The 22,366-nt window shown below is 38.0% G+C and overlaps 1 protein-coding gene, 1 long non-coding RNA gene and 1 pseudogene across 3 annotated transcripts in view; 1 reads left to right on the top strand and 2 right to left on the bottom strand.

Annotated features, from left to right (window-relative positions):
- LOC148000491 (uncharacterized) overlaps nucleotides 1-22,366 on the top strand; it is a 79,122-nt gene that overhangs the window by 5,284 nt on the left and 51,472 nt on the right. The gene's annotated exons all lie outside the window — the stretch shown is intronic.
- The window catches only part of LOC148000492 (uncharacterized), an 87,812-nt gene that overhangs the window by 57,492 nt on the left and 7,954 nt on the right, over nucleotides 1-22,366 (bottom strand). The gene's annotated exons all lie outside the window — the stretch shown is intronic.
- Nucleotides 20,437-20,787, bottom strand: LOC134482489 (elongin-C-like; annotated as a pseudogene). The gene has a single exon (XR_015639747.1). The product of XR_015639747.1 is annotated as an elongin-C-like, transcript variant X2 (transcript).

Here is a 22,366-nt window from a genome sequence, read left to right as displayed (position 1 = left end):
CATGCTCTTCTTAGCTTCATCAATCTTACCTAGTTTTGGTGGATACACACACACACACACACACACACACACACACACACACACACACAAATTAAAAGGTGAGGAATATCGAATGGGCGAGAAGCACCTTAGGAAATGTTCAATATTCTTAGACATCAGGGAAATGCAAATCAAAAAATCCCTGAGATTCCACCTCACACCAGTCAGAAAGGCTAGGATAAAAATCTCAGGTGACAGCAGATGCTGGTGAGGATGTGGAGAAAGAGGAACACTCCTCCATTGTTGGTGGAATTGCAAACTGGTATAACCACTTTGGAAATCAGTCTGGAGGTTCCTCAGAAAATTGGACGTTGCATTACCTAAGGACCCAGCTATACCTCTCCTGGGCGTAGACCCAAATGATGCTCCAACATGCAACAAGAAAACATGCTCCATTATTTTCATAGCAACCTTATTTATAATAGCCAGAAACTGGAAAGGACTCAGATGCCTTCAACAGAGAAATTGATTCAGAAAATGTGGTACATCTACACAATGGAGTACTACTCAACTATCAAAAACAATGACTTCATGAAACTCAGAGGCAAATGGAAAGAACTAGAAAATATCAACCTGAGTGAGTTAACCCATTCACAGGAAAACACACATGTTGTACACTCAGTGATTATTGTATGTTAGCCCAAAAGCTCAAATTACCCTAGATGCAATCCCCAGACCCCATGAAGCTCAAGAAGAAGGATGAGCAAAATGCAGACGCTTGCAATCCTTAAAATGGGGGGAAAAAAGTATTCATAGGAGGGGATATGGAGGCAATCTTTACAACAGACACTCAAGGAATGGCCGTTCAGAGCCTGCCCCACATTTTTAAATAGTGTTATTTGGCTCTCTGGAGCCTAAGTTCTTGAGTTCATCTATTTTTGATACTAGCCTTGTGTCGGATGTAGTATTGGTAAAGATTTTTTCCCAATTTATAGGTTGCTGTTTTGTCCTAATGACAGTGTACATTGCCTTACAGAAGCTTTGCAGTTTTATAAGGTCCCATGTCTTGATTCTTGATCTTAGAGCATAAGCCATTGGCATTTTTTCAGGAAATTTTTCTCAGTCCCTACATGTTTGACACAGTTCCCCACTATTTATTCTATAACTTCCAGTGTATGTGGTTTGATGTGGTGGTCCTTGATCCATGTGGACTTAAGCTTTGTACAGGGTGATAAGAATGGATCATCTGCATTCTTCTACAGGCTGACCACCAGTTGAACCAGCACCATTTGCTGAAAATGCTCTTTTTTCCACTGGATGGTTTTGGCTCCTTTGTCAAAAATCAAGTGACCATAGGTGTATGGGTTCATTTCTGCATCTTCACTTCTATTGCACTTGTCTGTCTGTCTCTGTACCAATAGCATGCAGTTTTTTTTATCACTATTGCTCTGTATTACTGCTTGAGTTCAGGGATAGTGATTCCCCTGGAAGTGATTTCATTTTTGAGGATAGTTTTAGCTATCCTGGGTTTTTTGTTATTCCAGATGAATTTGCAAATTGTCTAACTCTCTGGAGAATTGGATTGGTATTTTGATGGGGATTGCGTTGAATCTGTAGATCGCTTTTGGTAAAATGGCCATTTTTACTATATTAATCCTGCCAATCCATGAGCATGGGAGATCTTTCCATCTTCTGAGGTCTTCTTCAATTTCTTTCTTCAGAGGCTTAAAGTTATTATCATACAGATCTTTCACTTGCTTGGCTAGAGTCACACCGAGGTATTTTTTATTATTTGGGACTATTAGGAAGGGTGTCATTTCCCTATTTCTTTCTTGGCTTGTTTCTCTTTTGTGTAGAGGAAGGCTACTGATTTATTTGAGTAATTTTAGATCCAGCCACTTTGCATAAGGTGTTTATCAGTTTTAGTAGTTCTCTGGTGGGACTTTTGGGTTTACTTAGATATACTATCATATCATCTGCAAATAGTGATATTTTGACTTCCACTTTTCCAATCTTTATCCCTTCGATCTCCTTTTGTTGTCTGATTGCTCTGGCTAGAACTTCAAGAACTATATTGAATAAGTAGGGAGAGAGTGGGTAACCTTGTGTAGTCCCTGATTTTCGTGGGATTGCTTCAAGTTACTGTCTATTTAGTTTAATGTTAGCAACTGGTTTGCTGTATATGGCTTTTACTATGTTTAGGTATGGGCCTTCAATTCCTATTCTTTCCAGAACTTTGATTATGAAGGGGTGTTGAAATTTTGTCAAATGCTTTCTCAGCATCTAATGAAATGATCATGTGGTTTTGTTCTTTCGGTTTGTTTATATAGTGGATTATGTTGATGGTTTTCTGTATATTAAACCATCCCTGCATGCCTGGGATGAAGCCTACTTGATCATGATGGATGATGGTTTTGATGTGTTCTTTGATTCTGTTTGCCATTTACAAGAATTTTATTGAGTATTTTTGTGTCAATATTCATAAAAGAAATTGGTCTGAACTTCTCTTTCTTCATGGGGTCTTTGTGTGGTTTCTGTATAAGAGTAATTGTAGCTTCATAGAAGGAATTTGGGAGTGCTCCATCTGTTTCTATTTGGGGGAATAATCGGGATAGTATTGCTGTGATATCTTCTATTCTGATAGAATTCTGCACTAAATCCATCTCGTCCTGGGCTCTTTTTGGTTAGGCGACTCTTAATCACTGCTTCTATTTCTTTAGGAGTTACAGGATTGTTTAGATGGTTTATGTGTTCCTCATTTAACATTGGTAAATGGTATTTGTCTAGAAAATTGTCCATTTCCTCCAGATTTTCCAGTTATGCTGAATATAGGCTTTTGTTGGATGATCTAATGATTTTTTTAATTTACTCAGATTTTGCTATGTCTCTCTTTTCATTTATGATTTTTTTTTGATTTGGCTACACTTCTCTGTGATCTCTGGTTAGTCTGTCTAAGTGTTTATCTATCTTGTTGATTTCTCAAAGAAACAGCTCCAGGTTTTGTTGAATCTTTATGTAATCCTTTTTGTTTCTACTTGCTTAATTTTAGCCCGGAGTTTGATTATTTGCTGCCCTCTACAAATACACCACTTGGGTGTATCTGTTTCTTTTGTTCTAGAGCTTTTAGGTGTGCTGTCATGTAGCTGAGTATGCTCTCTCCTGTTTCTTTTGCAGGCACTCAGAGCTATGAGTTTTACTCTTAGCACTGCTTTCATTGTGTCCCTTATATTTCGATATTTTGTATCTTCATATTCATTAAATTCTAAGAAGTCTTTATTTCTTTAATTCTTCCTTGACCAAGTTGTCATTGAGGATAGAGTTGTTCAACTTCCATGAATATGTGAACGTTCTGTCAGTTTGATATTGCACATTGGTTTGCTGTTCCTTGCTTTTATTATGTTTGGATTTGGGCCGTGAATTCCTGATTATTCAAGACTTTTAACATTAAGGGGTGGTGTATTTTGCCCAAGGCTTTTAATGATAATGTATTTTTTAGTTTGTTTATATAGTAGATTATGTTGATTGATATTCATATATTGAATCATCCCTGCGTCTCTGGGCAGAACTCTGCTTTATCATGATGAATGGTTATTTTAAGGCGTTCTTGAAATAGGTTTGTTAGAAATTTATTGAGTATTTTTGCCTCGATATTCATAGGAAAAATTGGTCTGAAGTTCTCTTTCTTTTTTGAGTCTTTGTGTGGTTTAGTTATCAACATAACTGTGGCTTCATGGAATTCCCAGAAGTTAAACTCCTGAGAGAAAAATAACCCTATTAAAAATGGGGTACAGAGGTAAAGAATTCTCAACTGATGAATTTCAAATGTCCAAGCAGCATATAAAGAAGTGTTCAAAATCCTTAGTCATGAGGGAAATGAAACTCAAAATGACCATGAGATTCTACCTCATATCAGTCTGAATGGCAAAGAGTAAAAACTCATGTGACAGCATATGCTGGCCAACATGTGGAAAAAGAGGAACAGCCCTCCATTGCTGGTAGCATTGCAGGCTTGTTCAATCACTCCGGAAATCAGGCTGGAGGTTCTTCAGAAAACTGGACACCGTGCCTCAGAACCAGATATATAACCCTGGGCATATACCTACAAAGATTCCCCAACATTTAACAAGGACACATGATCCACTATGTTCCATTGCAGCCTTATTTATTTATTTATTTATTTATTTATTTATTTATTTATTTATTTACTTATTTTTAAATTTATTTATTTTTAATTTTTATTATATGTTTCTTTACTTACATTTCAAAGGTTATTCCCCTTCCTGGTTTCCTGTCCATAAGCCCACATTCCTTCCCCTCCTTCTCCCCTATACAGGTATTCCTCCTATACATCCCCCTCATTGCCCTCCCCCATATTCCCCTGAACTGGCGGTCCAACTGTGGCAAGACCAAGGGCTTTCCCTTCCACTGGTGCCCCAACAAGGCTATTCTCTGCTACATATGCAGCTGGAGACCTGGGTCAGTCCATGTATAGTCTTTAGGTGATGGTTTAGTCCCTGGAGGCTCTGGTTGGTTGGCATTCTTGTTTTTATGGGGTTGCAAGCTCCTTCAAATCTTTCAATACTTCCTCTAATTCTGCCCAACAGGGTCCTCTTCTCAGTTTGGTGGTTTGCTGCTAGCATTGACCTCTGTATTAGACATGCTCTGGATTGTCTCTCAGGAGAGATCTATATCCGGTCCCTTTTTAGCTTCATCAATCTTATCTAGTTTTGGTGGTTGTATATACATGGGCCATATGTGTGTCAGGCTCTGAACAGCCATTTCTTGAGTCGCTGCTCTAAACTTCGCTTCCATATCCCATCACATGAATATTTTCCCCAATTTTAAGAAAATGTAGGAGCATCTGCATTTTGGTCATCCTTCTTCTTGAGCTTCCTGTGGTCTGTAGATTGTGTCTTGGGAAATTGGGTTTTTGACTAATATCCACTTATCAATGAGTGCATACCAAGTGTGTTTTTTGTCATTGAGTAACCTCACTCAGCATGATATTTTCTAGTTCATTCCATTTGCCTATGAATTTCATGAAGTCATTGTTTTTGATAGCTGAGTAATACTTCATTGTGTAGATTTATCACATTTTTTTGAATCCTTTCTTCTGTTGAAGGGCATCTGGGTTCTTTCCGGCTCCTGGCTATTATAAATAAGACTGCTATGAACATAGTGGAGCATGTGTCTTTGTTGTATGTTTGAGCATCTTTTGGGTATGTGCCCAAGGGTGGTAGAGCTGGGTGCTGAGGTAGTGTAATGTCCAATTTTCTGAGGCTGGAGAGCCTGATTTCCAGAGAGGTTGTAGAAGTTTGCAATCCCCCCAACAATGGAGGAGTGTTCCTCTTTCTCCACATCCTCACCAGCGTCTGCTGTCACCTGAGTTTTTTTTTTTTTTTTTTTATCTCAGGGCTGTTTGATTTGCATTCACGTGATGACTAAGGATGTTGAACATTTCTTTAGATGCTTTTTGGCCATTTGATAATCCTCAGCTGAGAATGTTTTCTTTAGCTCTGTACCCTATTTTTGATAGAGTGATTTGGCTCTCTGGAGTCTACCTCCCGAGTTCTTTGTATATTTTGGATTGATAATAGCTCTCTATCACATGTAGAATTGGTAAAGATCTTTTCCCAATCTGCTGGTTGCTGTTTTGTCCTAATGACATTGTCTTTTGCTTTACAAAAGCTTTGTAGTTTTATGAGGTCCCATTTGTTAATTCTTGATCTTAGAGCATAAGCCATTTTTGTTTTGTTCAGGAAATTTTCCCCAGTGCCCATGTGTTTGAGACTCTTCTCCAATTTTTCTTCTATCAATTCGAGTGTATCTGGTTTGATGTGGAGGTTCTTGATCCACTTGGATTTAAGCTTTGTACAGGGTGATAAGAATGGATCCATTTCCATTCTTCTATATGCTGACCTCCAGTTGAACCAGCACCATCTGTTGAAAATGCTATCTTTCTTCCATTGGACAGTTTTAGCTCCTTTGTCAAAGATCAAGAGGCTACAGGTGTGTGGTTCATTGCTGGATCGTCAATTCTGTTGCACTGATCTACCTGCCTGTCTCTGTACCAATACCATAAAGTTTTGAAGATTATTGCTCTGTAATACTGCTTGAAGTCAGGGATGGTGATTCCCCCAGAATTTCTTTTATTGTTGAGTACAGTTTTCGCCATCCTGGGGTTTTGTTATTCCAAATGAATTTGCAAATTGCTCTCTCTATCTCTATAAAGAATTGAGCAGGAAATTTGATGGGGATTGCATTGACCTGAAGATTGATTTTGGCAAAATGGCCAACTTTAGCATATTAATCCTGCTAATCCTTGAGCATGGAAGATCTTGTCATCTTCTGAGATCTTCTTCAATTTCTTCAGAGATTTGAAATTCTTGTCATACAGATCTCTCACTTGCTTGGTTAACATCACACCAAGGCATTTTATGTTATTTGGGACTATTGTTAAGGGAGCCATTCCCTAATTTCTCTCTCAGCCTGTTTATCCTTTGGGTAGAGTAAGGCTACTGATTTGTTTGAGTTAATTTTACACCCCGGCACTTTGCTGAAGTTGTTTATCAGGTTAAGGAGTTCTCTGGTGGATCTTTTGTGTTCGCTTAAGTACACTATCATATCATCTGCAAATAGTGATATTTTGATTTCTTCCCTTCCAATTTGTATCCCTTTGACCTGCTTTTGCTGTCTGATTGCTCTGACTAGGATTTCCGGTACTATATAGAATAAGTAGTGAGAGCATGGGCAGCCTTGTGTAGTCCCTGATTTTAGTGGGATGGCTTCAAGTTTCTCTCCATTTAGTTTGATGTTAGCTACTGGTTTGCTGTATGTTGCTTTTACTATGTTTAGATATGGGCCTTGAATTCCTGATCTTTCCAGGACTTTTATAATGAAGGAGTGTGGAATTTTGTCAAATGCTTTCTCAGTTTTTAATGAAATGACCATGTGCTTCTTATCTTTGAATTTGTTTATATAGTGGGTTACATTGATGGTTTTCCGTATATTAAACCATCCCTGCATGCCTGGGATGAAGCCTACTTGATGCTGATGGATGTTTTCTTAGATTTAGTTTGCAAGAGTTTTATTGAGTTTTTGTAGTTTTATGAGATCCCATTTGTCCATTCTTGATCTTAGAGTATAAGCCATTGGTGTTTTGTTCAGGAAATCTTCTCCAGTGCCCATGTGTTCAAGACGCTTCCCCACTTTTTCTTCTATTAGTTTGAGTGTATCTGGTTTGATGTGGAGGTCCTTGATCCACTTGGACTTAAGTTTTGTACAGGGTGATTAGCATGGATTGATCTGCATTCTTCTACATGCTGATGTCCAGTTGAACCTGTACCATTAGTTAAAAAATGCTTTTTTCCATTGTATGGTTTTGGCTCCTTTGTCAAAAATCAAGTGACCATATGTGTGTGGCTTCATTTCTGGGTCTTCAATTCTATTCCTCTGGTCTATCTGTCTGTCTCTGTACCAATACCATACAGTTTTTATCATTATTGCTCTGTAATACTGCTTGAGTTCACGAAAGTGATTCCCCTGGAAGTCCTTTTATTGTTGAGGATAGTTTTAGCTATCCTGGGTTTTTTGTAATTCCAGATGAATTTGCAAATTGTTCTGTCTAACTCTCTGAAGTATTGGATTGGTATTTTAATGGGGATTGCATTGAATCTGTAGATTGCTTTTGGTAAAATGGCCATTTTTACTATATTAATCCTGCCAATCCATGAGCCTGGGAGATCTTTCCATCTTCTGAGGTCTTCTTCAATTCCTTTCTTCAGAGGCTAGAAGTTCTTATCATACACTTATAAAAGTTCTTATCTTTTCACTTGCTTGGTTAAAGTCACACCAAGTTATTTTATATCATTTGGGACTATTTTGAAGGGTATCATTTCCCTAATTTCTTTCTTGGCTTGTATCTCTTTTGTGTTAGAGGAAGGCTATTGATTTATTCGAGTTAAATTTATACCCAGTCACTTTTCTGAAGGTGTTTATTAGGTTTAGTAGTTGTCTGATGGAACTTTTGGGATCACTTAAATATACAATCTTATCGTGTGCAAATAGTGATATTTTGACTTCTTCCTTTCCAATCCGTATCCCGTTGATATTATTTTCTTGTCTGATTGCTCTGGGTAGAACTTCAAGAACTATATTGAAGAAGTAGGGAAAGAGTGGCCAGCCTTGTCTAGTCCCTGATTTTAGTGGGATTGCTTCATGTTTATTTCCGTTTAGTTTAATATTAGCTACTGGTTTGGTATATATGAATTTTACTATGTTTAGATATGGGCCTTGAATTTCTCTTCTTTCCAGGTCTCTTATCATGAAGGGGTGTTGAATTTTGTCAAATTCTTTCTCAACATCTAATGAAATGATCATGTGGTTTTTATCTTTCAATTTGTTTATATAGTGGATTACGGTGATGGTTTTTCGTATATTAAACCATCCCTGCATTTCTGTGATGAAGCTGATTTGATCATGATGGATGATTGTTTTGATGTGCTCTTGGATTTGGTTTTCAAGAATTTTATTAAGTATCTTTGCGTCAATATTTGTAAGGGAAATTGATCTGAAGTTCTCTTTCTTTGTTGGGTCTTTGTGTGGTTTAGGTATAATAGTAATTCTGTCTTCACAGAAGGAATTCGGTAGCGCTACGTCTGTTTCAAATTTCTGGAATATTTGGATAGTATTGGTATGAGGTCTTCTATGAAGGTCTGATAGAATTCTGCACTAAACCCGTCTGGACCTGGGCTCTTTTTGGTTGGGAGACTTTTAATGACTGCTTCTACTACTTTAGAAGTTATGGGGTTGTTTCAATGGTTTATTTGTTCCTGATTGAACTTTGGTAACTGGTATCTGTCTAGGAAATTGTCCATTACGTGCAGATTTTCAAGTTTTGTTGAATGTAGGATTTTGTAGTAAGATCTGACAATTTTTTGAATTTCCTCTGATTCTGTTGTTATGTTTCCCTTTTCATTTCTGATTTTGTTAATTTGGATACACTCTCTGTGTCCTCTTGTTAGTGTGGCTAAGGGTTTATCTATCTTGTTCATTTTCTCAAAGAACCAGCTTTTGGCTCTGTTGATTCTTTGTATAGTCCTTTTTGTTTCTACTTGGCTGATTTCAGCTCTGAGTTTCATTATTTCCTGCGTTCTACTCCTCCTGGGTGTATTTGCTCCTTTTTGTTCTAGAGCTTTTAGGTGTGCTGTCAAGCTGTTGACCTATGCTCTCTCCTGTGTCTTTCTGCAGGCACTCAGAGCTATGAGTTTTCCTCTTAGCACAACTTTCGTTTTGTCCCATAAGTTTGGGTATGTTGTACCCTCATTTTCATTAAATTCTAAGAAGTCTTTAATTTCTTTATTTCTTCCTTTTCTAGGATATCATTGAGTAGAGCATTGCTCATCTTTAATTTCTTCAGAAGCTTGAAGTTCTTATCATACAGATCTTTCTCTTGCTTGGTTAAAGTCACACCGAGTTATTTTATATCAATTCGGACTATTATGAAGGGTGTCATTTCCCTAATTTCTTTCTCGGCTTATTTCTTTTTTGTATAGAGGAAGGCTACGGATTTCTTTGAGTTAATTTCATACCCAGCCACTTTGCTGGAGGTGTTTGTGTATTTTATGTATTTACATTTTAAATGTTATCCCCTTCTTTGCCTCTCCCATTCCTCTCTACAACCCCTGATTCTATGAAGACTTTCTTAATATATAGAGCATTAATGTTAATAGACAGTACTGGAAAATTAATCATAAGACAAATTGTCAACTTTGGGACAAAAATATCAATAATGAATATTAGATCAATATTACCTGTTTGCTAATGGATAAAAGACATATTGAACAGGAACTGTGACCATGCCCCCTCACAGAAGGTGAGTGAGGACCTTCTGTACTGTTGATTTTGCACTGATATACATGTGACGGTCAGAGATTGCCATTGACTTCCTCTCACTTTCCACACACGTGGAGCTAAGTGTGTAGTGGTCAGAGGGCAGAGCCAACTGACGGTTCTGTTCTACCACATTGTGGCTTCTGAGGACTGAACTCAGGCCATCAGGCCGCCCTGTGGGTTCCACCTCTAGTCCCTCTGTTCTGGAGACAAACTTTACTCTCCCACGTTCCTGGTGTTATTGATTTACTATCTTGGAGCACATTGATACTCACACTTGCAGGCAAGTAAGCTTTGGGGCTCCCCTTATCCCCACATCTACAGTCAGTTTCTCAGGGCAAATGTTTTACCAAATGAGTTTTACCTGCCACCACAGCCCTTCATTTTTTTGGGAGGGGTTTGTTTAATTTTTTTTATTTCCATTTCAAATGTTATCTTCTTTCCTGGTTTCCCATCCATGTACAGCCTATCACATCGCCCCTTCCCAATTTCTATGTGGGTTTTCCCCCACCCATCTACTCACCTCTTCCCACCTCACTGCTTTACCATTTTCTTACACTGGGGGATAGAGCCTTGGCAAGACCAAGGGCTTCTCCTCCAATTAGTTCCCAACAAGGCCATCCTCTGCTACATATGCACCTGAGGCCATGGGTCAGCCAATGTGTACTCTGTAGATGGAGGGACATCTGAATTCTTTCCAGCTCCTGGCATTTACTAATAAGGGTTCTATGAACATAATGGAGCATATTTCCTTGCTATATTTTGGAGCCCCTTTTGGGTATATGCCCACTAGGGGGTATAGCTGGGTCCTCAGGTAGTACTATGTCCAATTTTCTGAGGAACTTACAAACTAATTTCCAGAATTATTTTGCCAGCTTGCTCTCCCACATACAGTGGAGGAGTGTTCCTCTTTCTCCACATCCCCGTCAACATTTGTTGTCACCTTAGATTTTGTCCTTAGTCATTCTGAGTGGTGTGAGGTCAAATCTGAGCATTTTTTTGGTTTGATTTTTGCTGATGATTAAGGATGTTTAATAGTTCCTTAGGAGCTTCAGGGCCATTTGATATTCCTCAGCTTAGAATTCTTTGTTTAGCTCTGTACCTCATTTTGTAGTAGAGTTATTTGATTTTCTGCAGTCTAAACTTCTAGATTTCTTTATATATATTACATATTACCCTTCTATCAGATATAGGATTGGTAAAGATCTTTTCCCAATCTGTTGTTTTCCATTTTGTCCTAATGACAGTGTCCTTTTCCTTGCATAATCTTTGCAATTTTTTGAGGTCCCATTTGTTGAATCTTGATCTTAAAGCATAAGCTATTGGTGTTCTATTCAGGAAATTTTCCCTAGTGCCCACGTGTTCCAGGGTCTTCCCCAATTTTCCTTTCATTATTTGGAGTGTATCTTCTTCTATGTGGAGATCCTCAATTCTCTTGGATTTTAGCTGTGTACGGGGTGATAAGAAACATTTGATTTGCATTGTCCATGCTGACTGCTGGTTGATCCAGCAACATTTGTTCAAAATGCTATATTTTTTCCAGTGGATGGTTTTAGGTCCTTTGTCAAACATCAAGGGCCCAAAGGTGTGTGGGCTCATTTCTGGGTCTCCACTTCTATTCCATTGATCTGCCTGTCTGAATCTGTACCAAACCATACAGGTTTTATCACTGTTGCTATATAATACAGCTTGAGGCCTGGGATGGTGATTCTCCCAGAAATTCTTTTATAGTTGAAGATAGTTTTCACTATCCTGGATTTCTTGTCATTTCAAACGAATTTGCAAATTGCTCTTTCTAACTCTATGAAGAATAGAGTTGAAATTTTCATGGGGATTACATTGAATTTGTAAATTCCCTTTGGTCAGATGGCCATTTTACATTTTTATTCCCGTCAATCCATGAGCATGGGAGATCTTCCCATCTTATGAGATCTTTTTCAAATTCTTTCTTCAGAAACTTGAAGGTCTTGTCAAAGTGATCATTCACTTGCTTGGTTAGAGTAACACCGAGGTAGTTTTTTAACATCTGTTACTATTGTGAAGTGCATTATTTCCCTAATTTCTTTTTGAGCCTGTTTATCCTTTGAATAGAGGAAGGCTACTGATTTTAGTGGTATTTCTTCAAGTTCATCTCCATTTAGTTTGATGTTGGCTACTGGTATGCTGTATATTGTTTTTACTATGTTTAGATTTGGGACTTGAATTCCTGATCTTTCCAAGACTTTTAAAATGAAGGCTAGCCTTCATTCTTTTTTTTTTTACTTTAAATATATTATACCTTTATTAGATACAAGTTTATTTAGATTTGTTTTGACTGTGGCAAACTTAACTAGCTCCAGAGATAATGTTGGCAATTTTGAATCAATCCCTTTCTGTGAGCACACAGTGGCATTACTGAGCTAATTAATGTTCTCTAAATGCCTGGAGCCATCTGGAGCTAGACAGGATTAGTGTCTCAAGAGGGACAGATAAAAGCCCTTTTGGAGGCTTCTATCCTATTCTACAGTGCCTGTATCTAAAACAAACCATGAACAGCAAAATCCCATAAATTAGTTAGTCAGTAAATAGATAATGTGATACCTAGAAAAGCAATACATGAGTATCAAGCTACTCTTTGGTTGGTGTTTTAGTCTCTGGGGACTCTGCGATTCTGGTTGGTTGATAGTGTTGTTCTTCCTGTGGTGTTGAAACCCCTTCAGCTCCTCCAGTCTGTTTCCTCCTCCTCCTCCTCCTCCTCAGGCTGCTGCTGCTGCTGCTTTATTCCCTTTCCTAGTTTCCTCTCCATATGCCCCCGTCCCCTCCCCCTTCCCTATAAGGGTATTCTCCCCCCAAACCCACACCCTTTACAACCTACCCCTATATTCCCCTGCACTGTGGGTCACCCAGGGTAGGACCAAGGGTTTCCCCTTCCACTAGTGTTCAACAAGTCTATTCTCTGATACATATGCAGTTGGAGCCCTGGGTCCATGTATACTCTTTGGGTAGTGGTTTAGTCCCTGGGCATCTCTGACATTGTTGTTCTTATCGGGTTGCAAGCACCTTCAGCTCTTTCAATCCTTTCTCTAATTCCCCAAAAGGGAGTCCTGTTCTAAGTTCAGTAGTTTGCTGTTAGTGTTCACCTCTGCATTTGACATGCTCTGTGTGTCTCTCAGGAGACATCTATATCCGGTCCGTGTCATCACACATTTCTTAGCTTCATCAGTCAAATGTAGTTTTGGTGGCTGTATATGTATGGGCCACATGTGGGCCAGGCTCTGAATGGCTGTTCCTTCAGGCTCTGCTCTAAACTTTGCCTCTATTTCCCTCCTATGGATATTTTTGTTATCCCATTTCAGAAGGAGTGGAAGCATCTGTATTTTATTCATCCTTTGTCATGAGCTTCATGTGGTCTGTGGATTGCATCTAGAGTAATTCGAGGTTTTCGGCTAATATCCACTTATGAATGAGTGCATACCATGTGTGTTTTTCTGTGATTGGGTTACTTCACTCAGGATGATATTTTCTAGTTCATTCCATTTGCCTATGAATTTCATGAAGTCATTGTTTTTGATTGCTGAGTAGTACTCCATTGTGTAGATGTACCTTATTTTCTGAATCCACTCCCCTGTTGAAGGGCATCTGGGTTCTTTCCAGCTTCTGGCTATTATAAATAAGGCTGCTATGAACATAGTGGAGCGTGTTTCCTGGTTGTTTGTTGGGGCATCTATTGGGTATATGCCCAGGAGAGGTGTGGCTGGGTCCTCAGGTAGTGGAAATTTCTCAGGAACCTCCTGGCTGATTTCCAGAGTGGTTGTACCAGTCTGCAATCCTACCAACAATGGAAGAGTTTTCCTCTTTATCCACATCCTGGCCAGCATCTGCTGTCACCTGAGTTTTTTTATCGTATCCATTCTTACTGGTGTGAGTGGAATCTCAGGGTTTTTTGATTTGTACATCCCTGATGACTAAGAATGCTAAACATTTCTATAGGTGCTTCTCAGCCATTTGATATTCCTCAGCTGAGAATTCTTTGTTTAGCTCTGAACCCAAATTTTAATAGGGTTATTTGGCTCTCTGGACTCTAAGTTCTTGGGGTTTTTTTTTTTTTTGTATATTTTTGATATTAGCCCTGCATCAGATGTAATATTGGTAAAGATCTTTTCCAAATCTGTTGGTTGCTGTTCTGTTCTATTGAAAAGTATCCATTGCATTACAGAAGCTTTGCAGTTTTATGAGGTTCCATTTGTCAATTTTTGACCTTAGCACATAAGCCATTGTTGTTTTGTTTAGGAAAATTTCCCCAGTGCCCATGTGTGTGAGTCTATTCTCCAGTTTTTCTTCTATTAGTTCCACTGTATATGTTTTAATGTTGATGTTCTTGATCCACTTGGACTTAAGCTTTGTACAGGGAGATAAGAATTGTTTGATTTGTATCTTTTACATGCTAACCTATTGAATGAGCACCATTTATTGAAAATGCTATCTTTTTACAAATGGATGGTTTTTGTTCTTTGTCAAAGATCAATTGACCAAAGGTGGGTGGGTTCAGGTCTGGGTCTTCAATTATATTTCACTGATCTGTCTAGCTGTCTATGTTACTAAACCATACAGCTTTTTTTTTTCCACTATTGCTCTGTAATACTGCTTGAGGTCAGGAATGATGATTTCCCCAGAAGTTCTTTTATCATTGAGTATAGGTTTTGCTATCCTGGGTTTTTTTTATTCCAAATGAATTAGTAAATTGCTCTTTCTATGTCTGAAGAATTGAGTTGGATTTTTGATGGGGATTGCAGTGAATCTGTAGATTGCTTTTGGCAAAATGGCCACTTTTACTATATTAATCCTGCTAATCCATGAGAATGTGAGGCCGTTCCATCTTCTGATATCTTCTTCAATGTCTTTTCAGAGACTTGAAGTTCTTGCTATATAGATCTTTCACTTATTTCGTTAAAGTCACACTGAGGTATTTTATATTATTGCGACTATTGTGAAGGGTGTCATTTCCCTAATTTTACTCAGCCTGTTTTTCCTTTGAGTGGAGGAAGGCTACTAATTTTTTTTGAGTCATTTTGTACCCAAAAATTTGCTGAAGTTAATATCAGGTTTTGTAATTCTCTGGTGGACCTTTTGGCGTCACTTAAATATACTATCCTATCGTTGGCAAATAGCCATATTGTGACATCTTCCCTCCCACTTTGTATCCCTTGACCTCCTTTTGTTGTCTGACTGCTCTGGCTCGGAATTCCAGGGCTGTATTGAATAAGTAGTTACAGTGCAGGCAGCCTTATCTAGTCCCTGATTTTAGTGGGATTTCATCAAGTTCCTCTCCATTTAGTATGATGTTAGTTACTGGTTCACTGTATATTGTTTTTACTATGTTTAGTTATGGGTTTTGATTTCCTGATCTTTCCAGGACTTTTTTTTTGTTGTTGTTTTCTCTTTATTACAAAATATAACATTTATGCAATGAAACATTGTACCTGAGCCATACCTTTTACATAATAAAGTATAAAATGTATGTGCTACTGAAAAAGATGAGTTCATTATCATATAATGGATAGAAGTTATATAATAATTATAAGATAAAACCATTAAATATACATATACTTTATAGTAGAGAAAACAATCTTTGAATTTTAGAAATGGTCCAGGGGTTAGAAACTTGTTGAAGTCAAATTTTTTTCATTAATTTGAGTATTTCTTATTTACATCTCGAGTGTTATTTCCTTTCCCGGTTTCAGGGCAAACATCCCCCTAATCCCTCCCCCTCCCCTTCGTTATGGGTGTTCCCCTCCCCATCCTCCCCCCATTGCTGCCCTCCTCCCAACAATCACCTTCACTGGGGGTTCAGTCTTAGCAGGACCCAGGGCTTCCCCTTACACTGGTGCTCTTACTAGGATATTCATTGCTTCCTATGAGGTCAGAGTCCAGGGTCAGTCCATGTATAGTCTTTAGGTAGTAGCTTAGACCCTGGAAGATCTGGTTGCTTGGCAGTGTTGTTCATAAGGGGTTTTGAGCCCCTTCGAGCTCTTCCAGTTCTTTCTCTGATTCCTTCAATGGGGTCCTATTCTCAGTGCAGTGGTTTGCTGCTGGCATTCGCCTATGTATTTGCTGTACTCTGGCTGTGTCTCTCAGGAGAGATCTACATCCGGCTCCTGTCAGCCTGCCCTTCATTGCTTCATCCATCTTGTCTAATTGGGTGGCTGTATATGTATGGGCCACATGTGGGGCAGGCTCTGAATGGGTGTTCCTTCAGTCTCTGTTTTAATCTTTGCCTCTCCCTTCCGTGCCAAGGGTATTCTCATTCCACATTTAAAGAAGGAGTGAAGCATTCACGTTTTAATCATCCGTCTTGAGTTTCCTTTGTTCTAGGCATCTAGGGTAATTCAAGCATTTGGGCTATAGCCACTTGTCAATGAGTGCATACCATGTGTGTTTTTCTGTGATTGGGTTACCTCACTCAGGATGATATTTTCCAGTTCCAACCATTTGCCTACGAATTTCATAAAGTCATTGTTTTTGATAGCTGAGTAATATTCCATTGTGTAGATGTACCACATTTTCTGTATCCATTCTTCTGTTGAAGGGCATCTGGGTTCTTTCCAGCTTCTGGCTGTTATAAATAAGGCTGCTATGAACATAGTGGAGCACATGTCTTTTTTATATGTTGGGGTATCTTATGGGTATATGCCCAAGAGGTATAGCTGGATCCTCAGGCAGTTCAATGTCCAATTTTCTGAGTAACCTCCAGACTGATATCCAGAATGGTTGTACCAGTCTGCAACCCCACCAACAATGGAGGAGTGTTCCTCTTTCTCCACATCCTCTCCAGAATCTGCTGTAACCTGAGTTTTTGATCTTTGATCTTAGCCATTCTCACTGGTGTGAGGTGAAATCTCAGGGTTGTTTTGATTTGCATTTCCCTTATGACTAAAGATGTTGAACATTTCTTTTGGTGTTTCTCAGCTATTCGGCATTCCTCAGCTGTGAATTCTTTGTTTAGCTCTGAACCCCATTTTTTAATAGGGTTATTTGTCTCCCTGCGGTCTAACTTCTTGAGTTCTTTGTTTATTTTGGATATAAGGCCTCTATCTGTTGTAGGATTGGTAAAGATCTTTTCCCAATCTGTTGGTTGCCGATTTATCCTAACCACAGTGTCCTTTGCCTTACAGAAGCTTTGCAGTTTTATGATCCCATTTGTCGATTCTTGATCTTAGAGCATAAGCCATTGGTGTTTTGTTCAGGAAATTTTTCCAGTGCCCATGTATTCCAGATGCTCCCCTAGTTTTTCTTCTATTAGTTTGAGTATATCTGGTTTGATGTGGAGGTCCTTGATCCACTTGGACTTAAGCTTTGTACAGGGTGATAAGCATGGATCGATCTGCATTCTTCTACATGTTGACCTCCAGTTGAACCAGCACCATTTGCTGAAAATGCTATCTTTTTTCCATTGGACGATTTTGGCTCCTTTGTCAAAAATCAAGTGCCCATAGGTGTGTGGGTTCATTTCTGGGTCTTCAATTGTCTTCCATTGGTCTATCTGTCTGTCTCTGTACCAATACCATGCAGTTTTTATCACTATTGCTCTGTAATACTGCTTGAGTTCAGGGATAGTGATTCCCCCTGATATCCTTTTATTGTTTAGGATAGATTTAGCTATCCTGGGTTTTTTGTTATTCCAGATGAATTTGCAGATTGTTCTAACTCTTTGAAGAATTGGATTGGTATTTTGATGGGGATTGCATTGAATCTGTAGATCGCTTTTGGTAAAATGTCCATTTTTACTATATTAATCCTGCCAATCCATGAGCATGGGAGATGTTTCCATCTTCTGAGGTGTTCTTCAATTTCTTTCTTCAGAGTCTTGAAGTTCTTATTGTACAAATCTTTTACCTGCTTGGTTAAAGTCACACCGAGGTACTTTATATTATTTGGGTCTATTATAAAGCGTGTCATTTCCCGAATTTCTTTCTTGGCTTTTTCTCTTTTGTGTAGAGGAAGGCTACTGAGTTATTTGAGTTAATTTTATACCCAGCCACTTTGCCGAAGTTGTTTATCAGCTTTAGTAGTTCTCTTGTGGAACTTTTGCGATCACTTAAATGTACTACCATATCATCTGCAAATAGTGATATTTTGACTTCTTCTTTTCCAATCTGTATCCCTTTTGCCTCCTTTTGTTGTCTAATTGCTCTGGCTAGAAATTCAAGAACTGTATTGAATAAGTAGGGAGAGAGTGGGCAGCCTTGTCTAGTCCCTGATTTTAGTGGGATTGCTTTAAGTTTGTCTCCATTTAGTTTAATGTTAGCAACTGGTTTGCTGTATATGGCTTTTACTATGTTTAGGTATGGGCCTTGAATTCCTATTCTTTCCAGGACTTTTATCATGAAGGGGTGTTGAATTTTGTCAAATGCTTTCTCAACATCTAATGAAATGATCATGTGGTTTTGTTCTTTCAGTTTGTTTATATAATGGATCACATTGATGGTTTTCCATATATTAAACCATCCCTGCATGCCTGGAATGAAGCCTACCTGATCATGGTGGATGATTGTTTTGATGTGCTCTTAGATTCGGTTTTCCAGAATTTTATTGAGTATTTTTGCGTCTATATTCATAAGGGAAATTGGTCTGAATTTCTCTTTCTTTGTTGGGTCTTTGTGTGGTTTAGGTATAAGAGTAATTGTGGCTTCATAGAAGGACTTTGGTAGTGCTCCATCTGTTTCAATTTTGTGGAATAGTTTGGCTAATATTGGTATGAGGTCTTCTATGAAGGTCTGATAGAATTCTGCACTAAACCTGTCTGGACCTGGGCTCCTTTTGGTTGGGAGACCTTTAATGACTGCTTCTATTTCCTTAGGAGTTATGGGGTTATTTAACTGGTTTATCTGTTCCTGATTTAACTTCGGTACCTGGTATCTGTCTAGGAAATTTTCCATTATCTGCAGATTTTCAAGTTTTGTTGAATATAGGCTTTTATAATAAGATCTGATGATTTTTTGAATTTCCTCTGAATCTGTAGTTATGTCTCCCTTTTTATTTCTGATTTTGTTAATTTGGACACACTCTCTGTGTCTTCTCGTTAGTCTGGCTAAGGGTTTATCTGTCCCGTTGATTTTCTCAAAGAACCAACTTTTGGTTCTGTTGATTCTTTCTATGGTCCTCTTTTTTTCTACTTGGTTGATTTCAGCTCTGAGTTTGATTATTTCCTGCCTTCTACTCCTCCAGGGTGTATTTGCTTCTTTTTGTTCTAGAGCTTTTAGGTGTGCTGTCAAGCTGCTGATATATGATCTCTCCTGTTTCTTTCTGCAGGTACTAAGAACTATGAGTTTTCCTCTTAGCACAGCTTTAATTGTGTCCCATACGTGTGGGTATGTCGTACCTTCATTTTCATTAAATTCTAAGAAATCTTTAATTTCTTTCTTTATTTCTTCCTTGCCCAGGTTATCGTTTAGTATATTGGACCATCCTTTCATCCCTGGGCTGAAGCCTAACTGATCATGATGGGTGATTATTTTGATGTGTTCTTGTATTCACTTTGCAAGATTTTTATTGAGTATTTTTACATCAATAATCATAAGGGTAAATGGTCTCAAGTTCTCTTTCTTTGTTGGATTTTTGTGTGGTTTAGTTATAAGAGTAACTGTGGTTTCAAAGAAGGAATTTGGTAGTGCTCTGCTTATTTCTATTTTGGGAACTAATCTGGATAGTGTTGATATGAGGTCTTCTATGAAGGCCTGATAGAATTCTGCAGTAAATTCATGGAGTCCTGGGTTCTCTTTGGTTGGGAGACTCTTAATAACTGCTTCTACTTCTTTAGGAATTATGGTGTTGTTTAGATGTTTATCTGTTTTTGATTTAACTTTAGTACCTTGTATTTGTCTAGAAAATTGTCTATTTCCTCCAGATTTTCCAGTTTTGTTGAATATATGCCTTTGTAGTGGGATCCGTTGATATTTTTAATTTCCTCAGATTTTTTGTTATGTCTCCCTTTTCCCTTCTGATTTTGTTAATTTGGATACACTCTGGGTATTCTTGCTAAGGGTTTATCTATCTTGTTGATTTTGTCGAAGAACCAGCTCCTGCTTTTGTTGATTCTTTGTGTACTCCTTTTTTTTTAAAACTTGGATGATTTTAGCTCTTAGTTTTATTATTTCTTCCCTTCTATTCCTCTTGTGTGTATTTACTTCTTTTGGCTGTAGACATTTTAGATGTGCTGTCAAGCTGCTGAGTATGCTCTCTCCTGTTTCTTTTGGGGGCACTCAGAGCTATTTTTCCTTTTAGTACTGCTCTCACTGTGTCCTAAATGTTTGGGTGTGTTGTATCTTCATTTTCATTAAATTCTACGAAATCTTTTTTTTAAAACTGGCATTATTTATTTATTTTTTGGCTTGTGAAACTTCCTTAATTTGTTGATGTAGCAAACAAATTTCAACTCTGCTATGCAAATGACAGAAGAAATGTGCTCAGCAATTAACTTTAGAGTTCAATTTCATACAGGCAACATGCTATATGTGAAAAAATTACTAACTGAACTACAGGTATTAAATACTGAAAAAAAAATTAACAGTTTATTTTAATTTATCTTATTTAACAATCTAAGAAGTTCACGGCCATCAGCAGTTCCAGTGCAATTTCAGGTGCAATTGGGAATTCAGGAATTTCAGTGGAGCTGTTAGTATAGCGGACCTTGTAGGTAAAATACATGCACACTTTCGATAGCACATGTGAAGGGATCTCTCTAAAGTTGACCTCATTGGTTTCATTCTCCGCAAACTGACCTGGACCACTCAACATGGCCTTTATTGTTCCTGATGTTAATGCATGTTCTCTTTTTACAATAAATTCATGACCATCAGAAGATATTAATTTCACATACATGGCATCAGGGCCTTCACAGCCACCATAGGTTTTCTCCTCTCCATCCATTATGTTCTTATAAAATTCTACTTGATCCCAGAGGAACTTACTAGTTTCCTGGCGAGGCCGAGAAGCAGTCATCTAGTAACTTGCATCCGAAGGAAGTGCTAAGAAATCTTTAATTTCTATCATTAATTCTTCCTTGACCAAGTTTTCATTGAGTAGTGTGTTGTTAAACTTCAATGTATCTGAGGGCATTCTGTCATTATTGTTTTTATTGAAGACCAGCCTTTGTCCATGGTGATCTGATAGGACAAATAGAATTATTTCTATCTTCCTGTATCTATTGATGCCTATTTTTTTGACAAATCATATGGTCAATTTTCGAGGAGGTACTATGAGGTACTGAGAAGAATATAAATCCTTTTGTTTTATTATTTAATGTTCTATAAATATTTGTTAAATCCATTTAGTATATAACTTCTGTTAGTTTCTCTATGTCGCTGTTTAATTTCTGTTTCTCTTATCTGTCCATTGATGAGAATGTGGTGTTGAAAGTGGACAGATGTGTCTGTCTGTCCTCTGGTCTCAGGATGTTCCATACTTCTTGGTGTTTAGCTCTCTTCTCCGTGGGATTTGAGATCAGGGAGCAGTGTGATGGGCTAGGCCCTCATTCGTATTTCATATTTTTTTGCTTGAAGGGGAATTGATGGCACACCAGCATATTTTTCCGAAGTCCACATGCTTCCTAATCATTTTGTTATTTTAAGGTGTTTATTAGTTGTTAAGGTAGAGCTTCATATAAATAATACAAGAATGAATTATAGTTTGAAAATATTCTTATGCTTATTGAATATTTTCTTCAAACTCTGATTTGTCCAACTATAGTTTTTCATTCTGTCAGTCCATTTATTCCTCACATGTAATTAAATGTCTATTGTGTATAATACACATTTTAATATATCTCAAGGTCGGGTTGGGGATTTGTCTCAGTGGTAGAGCCCTTGCCTAGCAAGCACAAGGTCCTGGGTTCAGTCCCCAGCTCCGAAAAAAAAATATATCTCAAGGTCTTCCCATTCTTAAACCTTTATGTTTCTCTGCCCAGTCAAGCTTCCTTACATCATATAAATGTAAATATAGCATGAAATGAACCTTGCTTTTTGGAACTCTCATTTCATTTTGCTGAAACCTTTTTGAATCTCATATATAGGAGATTGGATGCCATAGTTTATCTCCTTCTACTTATATTTACCAAATTTAGTGTAAGTCCAGGGACACATTGACCATTTTAAAACAAAATGGAAGGTCCTGCTTTGCTACGTTTTTGCTCCCGGGTTAACATGGATACTTTATTTATTACCTAAGCAATATGTTGTGATCATAATGGTAGCAAATATAGAAAGCTTAATCGTGGGCATAAAAAATGAAATTTGGATTGAAAAAGTCAAAGTATTGGTGACTGGGGATTTCAATTTTCATTTGTTTATAAAATTTACAGTGAAACAAGTGGTCTGTAGATCTGCATCTGTAGGTCATGCCTATGATGTATCAATCATCTATCTTAAGAAGCACAACATGTCAGTCACCCACAAGTCATACAGCTTATCAAAAATCTGTCCCCAACACCTACATCATCCAAAGTAAAAGCCCACAGCCTGGC

This window comes from Rattus norvegicus, chromosome 16, assembly GCF_021556685.1.
Source record: "Rattus norvegicus strain SHRSP/BbbUtx chromosome 16, alternate assembly SHRSP_T2T, whole genome shotgun sequence".
In the NCBI taxonomy this organism is placed as follows: Eukaryota; Metazoa; Chordata; class Mammalia; order Rodentia; family Muridae; genus Rattus; species Rattus norvegicus.
The sequence above is the reverse complement of the archived record's forward strand: the minus strand, read 5'-3'. Positions and strand labels throughout refer to the sequence as shown.